The following is a 14,466-nucleotide window of genomic DNA, read 5'->3' as shown; positions in this document are numbered from 1 at the left end:
ACAGTCTCTTCAACAAGTGGTGTTGGAAGAATTGGATATGACATGTAAGAAATTAAAGATCTTCTGTAAAAAATTAAAGATCTCGATCCATATCTCACACTTTACACAAAAGTCAATTCAAAGTGAATTAAAGACCTTGAGATTAGACCCAAATCCATAAAGTTCAATGAGAAAACAAATGCAGAACACTCCAAGACTTACGACCTCAAAGAAGTCTTCGATGATAGGTTGCCAATGGCAAGGGTTATAACATCAAATAATGCTATAATGAATAAATAAGACTACATAAAACTACAGTTTCTGTATGGCAAAAGAAACAAGGGCTAAAATTTAAGACAGCTAACTAAATGGAAAAAAATTTTACACTCAACATTCAGATAAAGGTTTGATGTCTAAGTACTCACAAAGGTTAACTCCACAAAACCTAAAAACCACCTTCCCTCCCCCTTTCCTCCCTCCTTTACTTCATTCCCTCTATCCCTTTCTCTTTCCTTCCCTTTTCTTCCCTTCTCTACCCTTTCCTTCTCTTTTCTTCCCTATACCCTGCCTATTGGGAATTAAATTTAAAAAACAAAATAAAATAAACATCAAAAAATGGGGAAAGGAAATGAACACTTCTCAGGAAGATCAACACATGAAAAAGATGTTCATCATCACTTATCATTAGGGGAAATCCAAATCAAGACAACAATGAGGATGCACATGTCAAAAATTCTAGGAACAATCTCTGTTGGCAGGGATGTGGCAAGAAAGGAACTCTCATCCATTCTGGTTCAACCCCTATGAAAAAATAGTATAGAGGGCTCTCAGTAAACTCAAAATTGAGCTGCCATACAACCCTCTTTTGGATATCTATTCCCAGGACAGAAAAAAACATTCATCCAAAAGGGTGTATACACACTGCTCTTCATTACAGCACTCAGTATAATAGCAGAGACTTGGAATCAACCTAGATGTCTAACAACAGTAGATCATAAAAATGTAGTCTATATATACAATGGAATACATCATGGCTGTAAGGAATGATGCAATCATGCAATTTGCTGCAACATGAATGGAACTGGAAGATATTATGTTAAATGAAGTAAGCCAGGAGGAGGTTACAGAATAATATTGCTTATTATGTGGTACTTAGAACAGCTGCATTAAAAAAAATGCAATGGTCTAATAAGAGTTGTCTCGAACACCCTTGGCCCCAGAATATAGCAAGAAGAAAAGAAACTGGGTGAAGGAGAAACACAAATATGTAAAGATGGGAGCCAGGGACCAAGCGATCTCAGGTGCATTGGTGGAGAAAAAGGACAGAACTAAATATCCAAGCCGAAGTCAACAACAATGGAATCAAAAGACCCAAACTCTAACAATCTAACCTAGGATGGACCCCCAGCATCCCATATGGTCCCCCAAGCCAGGAGCGATTTCTGAGCACATAGCCAGTGCTATGAGCATCACCAGTTGTGGCCCAAAAAGAAAAAAGAAACTAACATTTTTGGGAACAACCCTAATGCCCAACTATGGATCAATAACTCCTGAACTTGGAAGTATACCTAGATCACCCATGACCCAAGAGGTTAGAGAAAAGGAGGATAGAGAAGGGAGGAAATTAAGGAGGCAAAGAAGATGAGAAAAGGAAGTAATTGAGGAGCAGGGGTCAGGACTGCAGTTATAATGATGATGTGGAAATGTGGTATAAATATATATCGAAAGCACAGACTTAACGACACTGAAAACATATGCTCTAACCTGCAACCTCCAAAATTTGTAATGTGCCTGTCAAGATGGCAGGCAGAGGGATAGGAGGAAATGGAGTATGTGAACATCAATGATGGGAGCTGATTGGACCTGAAATATTATATGGCTAAAACTCAACTATCAAAAACTTTGTAAGCAACAGTTCTTCAAATTGGAGGTATGATAAATAAAAGTTGAGATCATACACAATGGACTACTATGCAACTGTAAGAAAGAAAATCATGCACATTTCTACAAAATGGAACTACAGAATAACATGTTGAATGAAGGAAAGGAATAGATACAGAAAGATCTCTCATATGTGGGACCTAAAGAAACACAGTAAAGAAGAAACAAATGGCCAAAGGCAACAGAATTAGAGAGATGGTCAATAGAACTAAATTTATGGGAGAGAGGGGAATAGGAAAAGCATTTGGGAACTTAATGGAGGGAAGTGGGTACCCTGGTGGTGGGTATAGTATTGAGATGATATACATGAAACTATTAATAGTACTGTAAATAACAATTCTTCCCAAAACACTTTTCCCCTTTGGGGGGGGTTGGGGCCACCCCCAGTGGCACTCAGGGGTTACTCCTAGCTCTGCACTTAGAAATCGCTCCTGGCAGGCTCATGGAACCAGATGGGATGCCGGGAATCAAAACCCAGTCTGTCCTGGGTTGGCTGCATTCAAGGCAAACACCCTACTGCTGTCCTATCTCTCTGGTCCCCCAAAAAAAGACATTTTAAAGTAGCATTTTTAACCCAATACTAATGTTCTTTAATGTAAACTACAATTAAAACTAATGTACAACAGAAATAATTATATCATCTTCACTGAAACTATCACAACCTGACCAAAAACACGATTTTTGTTGGTTTGGTTTCAAGAATATAGTGAAGCAAAGAATCATTAACTATAGACTATGTTATATTTCCTATCACCTGAATTCTTATTTTCTTTCTTTCTTTCTTTCTTTCTTTCTTTCTTTCTTTCTTTCTTTCTTTCTTTCTTTCTTTCTTTCTTTCTTTCTTTCTTTCTTTTTTTTATGGTGGTTGGGTAGACCACATCGACTGCTAGTATTACTTTTCTAAAAAGTGGTGCTAAGAATCAATTCCAGAGCCTCAACCATGCAAGTCAAAGGCTCTACAACTAGCCAAGTCCTTGGCTCCTGATAGCAGTGTGTGAGTTCATGCATGCCAGGAATCAAATAAGGGTCCCACATGCAGAAAAAAATGCTCACCCCACTGAACTAGCTCCTTTACCTAATTTTTTTGTATTGTATTTTTGTCATTGTATGCTCCTCAACTATTTACTCTCATTAGAAAGTCCTCAAAAGAATTAATTTAAATCATGCATTAGAAGAAATGACCCCAGATAGCTAGGTTTAATTTTCAATGTTATCACTCCATCTAATTTATTAACTATTTACGATTGCATTATATACCTAAAGTCGTATAGCTTACCAAACCTTCAGGATTCATTGTATTATTGAACAGATTACACAGTCAACTAATTCACAAGTGAAAATGTTAGACCTTTAAATGATTGTGTTAGAGGAAAAGAAACATTTTCTAAACAATTTCTTTTCTTTTTTTTTCGTTGGTTTGTTTGTTTTTGGGTCAGACCCTGCATTGCTCAGGGATTACTCTTTTTTTCTTCTTAACCTTTATTTAAGCACCACAATTACAAGCATGATTGTAAGTTGGGTTTCAGTCAGACAGAACACTCCCTTTCACCAGTCAGGGGTTACTCTTGGCTCTGTGCTCAGATATCGCTCCTGGCAGGCACGGGGGACCATATGGGATGCCAGGATTCAAACCCCTGTCTGTCCTGGGTTGGCTGCCTGCAAGGCAAATGCCCTACCACTGTGCTCTCTCTCCGGCCCTAAACAATTTATTTTCTACAAATGTTTCAAAGTTTACTATTTTGAATTTTAAAAACCAAAATACATACAAGAGGGCAGTAGACAGACATATACAGGTCACACTCACAGTTTTTCACAGTTGGGCCCCACTGGGCCGGTGTACTTTCGTGGATTTTCCCCGCCTGGTGTCACACACAGGGAGCCGGCTAATCATCAGGGAGATGCAAATCAAAACAACAATGAGATACCACCTCACACCCCAGAGAATGGCACACATCACAAAGAATGAGAATAAACAGTGTTGGCGGGGATGTGGAGAGAAAGGAACTCTTATCCACTGCTGGTGGGAATGCCGTCTAGTTCAACCTTTATGGAAAGCGATATGGAGATTCCTCCAAAAACTGGAAATCGAGCTCCCATACGATCCAGCTATACCACTCCCAGGAATATACCCTAGGAACACAAAAATACAATACAAAAACCCCTTCCTTACACCTATATTCATTGCAGCACTATTTACCATAGCAAGACTCTGGAAACAACCAAGATGCCCTTCAACAGACGAATGGCTAAAGAAACTGTGGTACATATACACAATGGAATATTATGCAGCTGTCAGGAGAGATGAAGTCATGAAATTTTCCTATACATGGATGTACACGGAATCTATTATGCTGAGTGAAATAAGTCAGAGAGAGAGAAAAACGCAGAATGGTCTCACTCATCTATGGGTTTTAAGAAAAATGAAAGACACCCTTGTAATAATAATTTTCAGACACAAAAGAGAAAAGAGCTGGAAGTTCCAGCTCACCTCAGGAAGCTCACCACAAAGAGTGATGAGTTTAGTTAGGGAAATAACTACATTTTGAACTGTCCTAATAACGAGAATGTATGAGGAAAATGGAGAGCCTGTCTAGAGTACAGGCGGGGGTCGGGTGGGGAGGAGGGAGACTTGGGACATTGGTGATGGGAATGTTGCACTGGTGATGGGTGGTGTTCTTTACATGACTGAAACCCAAACACAATCATGTATGTAATTAAGGTGTTTAAATAAATTTAAAAAATTTTAATTATGCAAAAAAACCCAAAATACATATATAATTATATATATAGATATATAATGTCATACCTAACAGACAGTAACTATTCAGCAAAAAAGCAAGGTAATGTTGAAGAATTCAAAGTTAATGTAAATATTCAAAGTATATCAAATGCTTCTTTATAAATTTCTAAACTGGAATAATATAATCAAAAATAATATTTCTTATCAAATCTTAAATATTTTGGGGGGCCAGAATGACAGTATAGCCTCTTGCCTTAAATGAAACTAATATGGATTTGAACCCCAGCACTGTGTAGTTATTCCCAATTCCTGCCAGGAGGGATCCTTAGCCCTATGTGCCACTGGGTGTGGCTCAAAACAAAAAATAATAAACATTTTCTTGGTAAGCCATAAGTAGATATAATTTAGAATAATTATAAAATTTAAAGGGAGAAGGGAATGACTCACAGTTTCATCTGACTAGTCAACATCTACCAAATCTAAACATTTTATTTCCAATTAGAATGTTCCAATAGTAAGACTTATATAAAGAAAAATTAAATTTCATCTAACTCTACCCCTGGCAGATCATTCTTTTCAATAATTATTGTGAGTAATAATTATACTAAAGAATCAATCTCTCACAACCTATATCCTTATCTATATGAAAAGGAACAGCTCAAAAAAGTAAAATATATTTTCCTGTCTTATTATTCTTGAATCTTTATTTCTCTTATATGTAATCATTTTTAGGTTTTTTAATTTGGGGGGGATCTCTCTCTCTCTCTCTCTCTCACACACACACACACACACACACACACACACACACACACACGCAATATCCTTGCACATGGCTGATAGAGTTGATCCCAGTATCACATAATGTCCCCCAGACTGACAGGAGTAAGCCCTGCAAATTTGCAAAAGAGCACAAACACACACACACACACACACACACACACACACACACATGCACGCACGCATGCACACACGCAATATGGAAAACATAACCTTTGAAAGCTGAGATGTTCTTCTCAGATTCAACAAAAGATTGTGTATGTGACAAAATAGAAAACTAAATCCAGGCTTTAACTCATTTTGAAAAAATCCCTATATTATATGAACATTCATATAAAAGTTTGGTAAGCCAAACTTTTTTAAAGGAGTCAGGAAGAGGTTGGATTTTGGGCCATATCTTACAGTTCCCAGGGCTTACTGCTAGTTCTATATCAAGGACACTCCTGAAAGAGCACAAGAGACCATACGCAGTGCAAGGGATCAAACTTGGGTTGGGCTGCAAGACTAGGGTTCTACCTATCTCTCCTGGCCCCAAACTCATTTTAATAGCAATAATGTGTTCTGCATTCTTTATATTTCTAATTCCAAGTTAGGCTCATAATAAGATTTTTTTTTTTGCTTTGTGGGCCACACTCAGGGGTTACTCCTGTTTCAGGGGTCCTCAAACTTTTTAAACAGGGGGCCAATTCACTGTCCCTCAGACCATTGGAGGGTCTGACTATAGTAAAAACAAAATATGAACGAATTCTTATGCACACTGCATATATCTTATTTTGCAATGAAGAAACAAAACAGATACAAATACAATATGTGGCCCGTGGGCCATAGTTTGAGGACCACTGCTCAGAAATCACTCCTGGCTTGAGGGACCATCCATGGTCCATCCTAGGTTAGCGCGTGCAAGGCAAATGCCTTACCACTTGTGCCACTGCTCCAACTCTGAGTTTTCTTAATTATACAAAAAGTTGTTCTTCCCTAAATCCTACATTATGAAAGTTATTTTTCATTTGTTTGTTTGGGTCAGTGCTTAAAGCTTACTTCTTCACTTTGTGCTCAGGGGATCTTATATAGTGTCAAAACAGTGGAACGTGGGGGCCGGGCGGTGGCGCTGGAGGTAAGGTGCCTGCCTTGCCTGCGCTAGCCTAGGACGGACCGCGGTTCGATCCCCCGGCGTCCCATATGGTCCCCCAAGAAGCCAGGAGCAACTTCTGAGCGCATAGCCAGAAGTAACCCCTGAGCGTCACAGGGTGTGGCCCAAAAACCAAAAAAAAAAAAAAAAAAAAAAAAAACAGTGGAACGTCACAAGCAAGATGAAGACCACCAGACCTGCTGTAGTATCTCTGGAGTCCAATGTGAAAAATACTTTTTTCCATATGGACCAGAAAGATGCAAAGAGCAAGAAAGGAAGGATAAGGGTGCAGGGATGGGCAGGTTTTAAAAACTGGTGAAAGGAAATAAACATACTATTTTACAAGACTGATCACTAAGCAGGTGCCAAAATGTACTCTAGTTCTCCTTTATTGATGGGGAATGTTTGGCATTGAACCATGATAGCACTGAACCCTACATATACTGATTTTCCCTATACATACATACATGCATACATATTTATGAGGAATCTTAATTCATAAGTTAAGCACAGTAAGAAAATTACTGATAACAGAACAATTAAATCAATATACAATTGTACAGCAATAACCCATGAGAATATGCTCTATGTATTATTTTTGGAATGCAACTGACCACAGGTAACTGAAACCATGTAAAAGAAAGAAAAATGTGTTGATGGTTTGGAGTGGGGAGGAGGACTATTGTATTGTTAATCTTTCTCTTCAAGCTACCACAACAGTTCATTAATTTATAGCTGACTCAACTCTTAATCTCTAGTAAATTGAAGGAAAAATTCTCACCTTTAAAAAAGTAAAAGAAATAGGCAACAGAAATAATATAGGAGGTAGGGCACTCATCTTGCAGGACGACCCAGTTTAATCCCCGACATCCCATATGATCCCCAAAGCACCACCAGGAATAACTCCTGAGTGCAGAGCCAGGAGAGAGAAACCCCGAGCATTGATGGATGTGGCTCAAAAACAAAACAAAAAAAAAAAAACTTGGTTGAATCAAAGTAATTATTATTTTTTCAAAAAAAGTATACTTGTGAGTATGGAGGACATATAGTGTGTGTGTGTGTATGTGTGTGTGTGTGTGTGTGTGTTTCAGTGGATGTGTCTCAGAAGGCAGAAAAAGTGCATGCCTCACTGTGAGTCTCACACATGTGAGACTCTACTTTGTTTCACCACTAAGAAAAAGAAATATGACTACTTATAGAGGTCAGGAAGAAAGCTCAAAGGGTTTGAGCTCAAAGGATTTTCTAAGGCTTTGCAAGCAAGAGGCCTAGGTTCTATCCCCAGCACCACATGGGACCCTGAGAGCACCATGTCAGAAGTAGTTCATATTGCTAGGTATGAACCTGCACCAAAAAAAAAAATGTATGTGTGGTTTTGTTTCAAATATTTTCAATTGGGAAAAAACAGTTTTCCATAATAGTAACTAGACATTGACTCAATATAAAAATAAATCTCTTGAAGGCCCAGAGCTATAATACGCCTAGTACAGCACTTGCCTTGCGTACGGCTGACCCAGTTTCGATACCTGGCAACTCCTAAAGTTCCCTTAGCCTGCCAGAATTGACCCCTGAGTGCAGGTCCAGGACTAAGCCCTGGACACACCAGGTGTAGTCCCAAAAAAAGACAAACAAATCTCTTTAATCCTTTTATTGCCCCTATGCCACAAATACCACACAAATACTGAAACACAGTATTACAATCTATTCAATACTCATTCAGTGTTTTAAATTCCATATAAATAATGAGAGCAAGGTCTGGTATCCTAGCTTAAAAGCAGCATGCCTCAGAACAAAGGTAATATGTCCCTCTGTGTAGTGACATATGTTCCAAGTATCAAATGAGAACGCCCTCATTTGCCAAGCTGGTAAAGATCTAACTTGAAGACTATTTAGTCAAAGTGTATGGCATATATCCTTACAAAATCTATTCTAACCTAGTCAAGCAGTGAGGAAATGAAGGTGGGAAAAAAAAACCTATGACAAAGCTACACAAACAGTACACTAATTGTTTTTTTCTTATATATCACTCTTAATTATACCAAGCCAACTAAAATAAATAAACTATATTTCCTCTTTAGTAGGAAAGAAAAATAGTGTTTTGGCTCTCCTAAGACTCTCAGTAAGTTCAAAATTTCTACCTCTAATATATATCCCTTTTTCCAAATAGATATATTTTTATTCAATTATCTTTTTTATTTAATTATCTTTTTTTTTTTTTTTTGGTTTTTGGGCCACACCCGTTTGACGCTCAGGGGTTACTCCTGGCTATGTGCTCAGAAGTCGCCCCTGGCTTGGGGGGACCATATGGGACGCCGGGGGATCGAACCGCGGTCCTTCCTTGGCTAGCGCTTGCAAGGCAGACACCTTACCTCCAGCGCCACCTACCCGGCCCCTTTTTTATTTAATTATCTTAACTGCTCAAAGATACTGGGCAAAATATGTGTATGTATATATATTTTTCTTTTCTGATTTTGGAGCCACACCTGTTAATGCTCTGTGCTTATTCCTGGCTCTGTGCTCAGGGATCACTCCTGGTGGTGCTCAGGGAAATATATAAGGTGCCAGGAATTGAACCTGGGTCAGCCCCATGCAAGGCAAACCTTACCTGCATCTCATCGACTCTTGGAAAATATACTTTTTAAGCAGCTGTATTCAAAACCAATAAGACTACTGAAAATATTTTCTTTAGACTTACACATGTATTATATAAGGGGTTTTCCATCACAAAGCTTTCAGCAAGTTATATGAAAAGAATGGGAACACATTTTTTGTTTGTTTTGTTTATTTTGTTTTTTGGGCCACACCGGTGACGCTCAGGGGTTACTCCTGGCTATGCGCTCAGAAGTCGCTCCTGGCTTGGGGGACCATATGGGACACCGGGGGATCGAATCGCGGTCCATCCAAGGATAGCGCAGGCAAGGCAGGCACCTTACCTCTAGCGCCACCGCCCGGCCCCGGGAACACATTTTTATAATACATGGTGGCTTAGAGAGATGGCTCAAGAAAGCTCAAGTGCATATTTTGCATGAAGCCTCTATGACTTAAAAATACATAAGATTCCTCTATTTAAACAAGTTCTAGTAGTTTGTGTTCAGAATTAATTTCCAAGTTAAATATAGCATATATTAATTATTTTTAAAAAAGTATACGTGTGAGTATAGAGAATGTATGGTGTGTGTTTGGAGGGGGGGGGGGTCCCCACAGCGGATGTGTCTCAGAAAGCAGAAAAAGTGCGTGCCTCACACATGTGAGGCTCTACTTTGTTTCACCACTGAGAAAAAGAAATATGACTACTTTTAGAGGTCAGAGAGAAAGCTCAAAGGGTTTGAGTTCAAAGGGTTTTCTAAGACTTTGCAAGCAAGAGGCCTAGGTTCTATGCCCAGCACCACATGGGACTGTGAGCCATGGGAGCCAGAAGAATACTATATAGCAGGTATTCTTCCCTAGAACATGGTTAAATCTCACCAGGAGTGATCCCTGAACATAGAGCCAGGATTAAGTCCTGAGTACCACCAGCTGTATGAAAAGAATGTTTCATACAAAACAAAAAAAAACATGGAGCATTGGAAATCCCAACTTCAGACATTAAAAATTAGGACAGGGACTAGAGTCATAACGCAGCAGTAGAGAGTTTGCCTTGCATGTAGCTGACTCGGAACAGACCTGGGTTCAAGCCCCGGCATCCCATATGGTCCCTTGAGCCTGCAAGGAGCAATTTCTGAGTACAGAGCCAGGAGTAATCCCTGAGCACAGCCAGGTGTGACCCAATCACCCCCCAAAAAATAAATAAAAGTAGTTTGTTAAAAAATAATTAAAATATAATAAAAATTAGGACAGTTCAAATTTCACATGAATAATTTACAAAATTTTTACAAGGTTGGCAGGAACAAATATATTTTATAGCAAGTTATGTGTCCTATAAAAATTTGGCAAAATAACTTGTTAAGATATATTTTAAATATGAAGAATATAGAAGTTCCTTAAGAACACATTTAATTTTTAATTAAATTAATTAATCTCTCTCCTACATATACTTCTTTCTTTCTCTCCCCTCACATCTTTCTAAATAAGTTATTTTAAAAAATGAATAAAAAGCATTTTAAGGGAATGGAGCAATGATAGTACAGTGGGTAGGGTGTTTGTCTTGCACACTCCTGACCAGGATTTGGTCCCCATTAAACCATAGAATCACCTGATCCTGCCAAGAATGATCCCTGAGCATAAACCAGAAATAAGCTGTGAGCACTGCTGGGTGTGACCCAAAAACAAACAAAAAAAGTGTGTTCAGTTAGAAAATAGCAGACAAATATGTATTATATTCAATGAAGGCGAAACAGGTGGGTAAACAGTATTTCAGCAATCTAAAATGTTTATTTCTCCCTTTCGGCCATGTGCACCACACACACACACACACATACACACACACACACACACACACACACACACACACACCCATGCCCTCAGTACATGTATCAAATATGTCAAACAAAAGCTCAACCAAAAAGTTCATTTGAGAGCTGAAGATAACTCAACGACTAGAGCACATGTGGAGGTCCTGGTGGCTTGTGGCCTATGGCCTGGGCCAGAATATCCCTGGGGAACCCTCTGCACTTCTTGGGAGGTTCCACCACTACCCAAAAAATGTTCACTTGCCAACTGTTAATTTTTAAAGTTTCAAGGGGGGGAGGGAATAAAAATTTTTCAATACCTGGCAATAAACAAATATTTATGCATACTGACATACTAGTTTCAACAACATACCTCAGTAATTTGCACCTTATTTTTATGGCACCCCATGACAGAACATCCAAAAAATTAAAATAGTATGATCTAAAGCTTCTTTTCAAGCATGTTTATAAGAATTATCTCATAAAAAAAAATCTACTTTTATGTAACTCTAAAACCCTATGCCCAGAAGCCAATGACTGGTTTATAAGGAGATAATGACTAGTTCAGTGGAAAAGGTATTATGACAATAAACTAAGACTGGCTGGCCATGTTATGATTTGCTTGACTAATATGCATGTTTAGCTACTTTAGTCAGCAATGTCCAAATATAAATATGAACCATTTAGTGGTTGACTGCTCTACATTTCATGTTCCTCTTACCTTTTTTAAATATAGTTTTCATCTAAAGTTCTCCATACTCCTTAGCATAGGAAAAACAATTTGATAATGAATACTATTCCCTTTTCCCACAAGGACAAAAAAATAAATAAATGAAATGTCCAAAATCTTAAATATTTAAGCACAGATCTAACACAACTAGAAAATATTTTTCAAAATGCAAGAGAAAGAAACTTGAAAGGAGGTCAGCACTGGATTTCTAGCTGAGCTCCCTGTGAACGCACCCCTAAATATTCCAGGAAATACCTTGTTGCTCCTGGGGAAAAGAATTGTATTTGGTTGGTTACCTTTTAATTACTGTTAGGAATGAAGACACAAGGTACCCAATAAAACGATAAAAAACCTAGCCTTTAAAAAGGTCAGGCAGGTTTTGTTTACTTAAATATACTAAGTTTAATCATGACCTCTGAAAACCTTATCTCGCCTCTGCATAAAATTAGCACTGCGGGTTGCGAACACAAGCAGAATCTAGACTTATTAAACATATGGTGAGGCTTGTCCAGCTTCTAAAAAATTAAACGAGAAGGGAGGATCGAAGACGTCGTTTATCTGGGGACCGAGAAACCCCACCCACCCGCTCAAAAAAAGACTCAACCCCCCCCCCAGCACAAAAAAAAAAAAGAATGAAAGAAAAACCTGATCCAATAAAAGGGAACTCTCTTTCAATTAAGTCCACTAAAAACTGGGAGATGATCTAGAAGGGTTTTAAAATAGAACTCCATCCACTTGAGAAGTCAACGCGCAGATAGCTAAAATAGAAGACAGAGAGAGAGGGACAGAGATAAAAAAGAACCCGGCCGAACCCGACACTCCTAGAAGGACCAGAACAGCACACACACACACACACACACACACACACACACACACACACACACATTTCACACACACAGATTCTAGAGACACACACGCACACACACACTTGGACCCTAGACACACACGGATCCTAGACACACACACACACACACACACACAAACACTTGGACCCTAGACACACACGCACACACACACTTAGATCCTAGGCACACACACACACAAACACTTGGACCCTAGACACACATACACAAACACTTGGACCCTAGACACACACGCGCACACACACTTGGATCCTAGGTGCACACACACACACACACACACACACACACACACACACACACACACCACCCACCCCAGGTTGCATGACCAGCGAACTTTTCCGCCCTTGGACCCTACCTATCCTAGAGACCTCAAAGTTGACAACACAACTACCCAGCAGCTTGACCCTAGGAGGGGGAAAAGAAACAAGAAAAAAGACATCCATAAAGCTCCTCAGAGCGCCTCCAAGGACCGGGCGAGCAGGTGGCAAAAAGAAAAAAATTTTCATTCTCTCCCAGGGCAGCAAGAGGTTGTGAAAACAGGGTTCAGGGCTGAGGTCATCTGCACACACACACACACACACACACACACACACACACACACACACACACACAGAGGCGCGATCCCAGGGATTTGGGGGGACCGACCCCCCAGAGCGGCCTGCCCGGCCGGGGCGCCACGTACCATTTTCCACTGGGCCGCGGCCGGGCCGGCGGGGAAACAGACATTCTCCTCGTCGGCCGGCGTCCCGCGAGTGCTCCGGGGCCGCGCCAGGGGGGCAGCGGGCGAGGGCGGCGGCGGCGGCGGCCGTAACGCGAGAAGCAGAAGCCGGCAACAGCCCCGCCGCGCGGCCGTGGCGCCACGCCTTCCTGCCTGCCTTCCAGCCAGCCTGCCTGCCTGCCTGCCTGCCGGCCGGCCGGCCTGCTTCCTGCCTTCCTCCCTCCCCTCTCGGGCCGGCCGAGCCCGCGTCTCCTCCCCGCACTTCCCGGCCCCAACGCCGGACACCCCTTCCCGGCCGTGCACCTCGCCGGGACGAGGCGAGGCAGGCGAGGCGAGGCGAGGCGAGGCGCCTCCTGGGGTGCCAAGCGTTCCTGTCAACCTGTCAGTCAGTCTGGCAAGACAAGAGCGAGCGGAGGTCGCCGTGGCGACGTGTGTGCGACGGGGGGCTCGGCCCGGGGAAGGCAGGCGGGCGCGAAAGCAAACTTGGGGTTGCCGGGAACACAACGTTGCGCAAGCCGGGCCGAGCCGGAGGAGGCCGCGGGGCTCGATGAACGCAGGAACCCGGCTGGCTCCAACCCGGCCTCGACTGGCGTGAGGGTGTGAAGTGGGGGATCAATGCAACGAGCCCCCAAAGCTCCGATCGCGTCCTTTCCTCGAGCCCCCCATACTCCTTCAGCGTGCACTTGAGCGCCTGTCCGTGCGTCCGTCCGTCCGTCCGTCCGTCGGGCGCGTTTGCTGGGGCAGCCGGCCCTTACCTTCCTAGAGGCCCGCGCTCTCCCCTCTTCGGGCGGCCGCGGCCCTGAGCATGTCCGGAGTCGGGGTGCGGGGCCGTGGCGGGGCGACGGGGAGCCTGACGACGCGGACTTCAGCAGGCGGCACCACCCAGCCCGGGCTCAGGCCCTCTGGGCGGCCGCTGCCATCTTGTCCAGGCGGCGGAGAGCGATCGGGGAGACGGCCTCTCCTGGCTGCGGCTGCTGCTTCTGCTGCTCTTCTGGCTGCTGAGCGCCGGGCCCGTCTCCCTCATCTTCCTGCCCGGGAATTCGGGGTGGGGTGGGGTGGGATGGGATGGGTGGGGTGGGGTGGCGAGAGGCCGGCCTGCCAGTCTCCCACCGCGGAGGCCTTACGGGCGGCGCAGGGTGCGGGGCCCAAGGCGCTCGGGGCCCATCTCCTGGCGCCCCCGCCGAAGCAGAGAGGAGGACACGGG

At 42.2% G+C, this 14,466-nt stretch overlaps 1 protein-coding gene across 2 annotated transcripts in view; it reads right to left on the bottom strand.

The window, feature by feature from the left end:
* The window catches only part of HIPK3 (homeodomain interacting protein kinase 3), a 105,545-nt gene extending 91,316 nt beyond the window's left edge, over positions 1–14,229 (bottom strand). The window contains exon 1 of one of the 2 annotated variants that reach the window (XM_049780077.1): positions 14,018–14,229. The gene's annotated coding sequence lies outside the window, so the exon portion shown is untranslated. The remainder of the gene's footprint in view (positions 1–14,017) is intronic. The other variant, XM_049780078.1, reaches the window with a different exon arrangement.
* Positions 14,230–14,466: the final 237 nt, after the last annotated feature.

The sequence above is a fragment of the Suncus etruscus genome, chromosome 9, assembly GCF_024139225.1.
Source record: "Suncus etruscus isolate mSunEtr1 chromosome 9, mSunEtr1.pri.cur, whole genome shotgun sequence".
NCBI classification, from domain to species: Eukaryota; Metazoa; Chordata; class Mammalia; order Eulipotyphla; family Soricidae; genus Suncus; species Suncus etruscus.
This window is presented reverse-complemented; position numbering and strand designations above follow the sequence as displayed.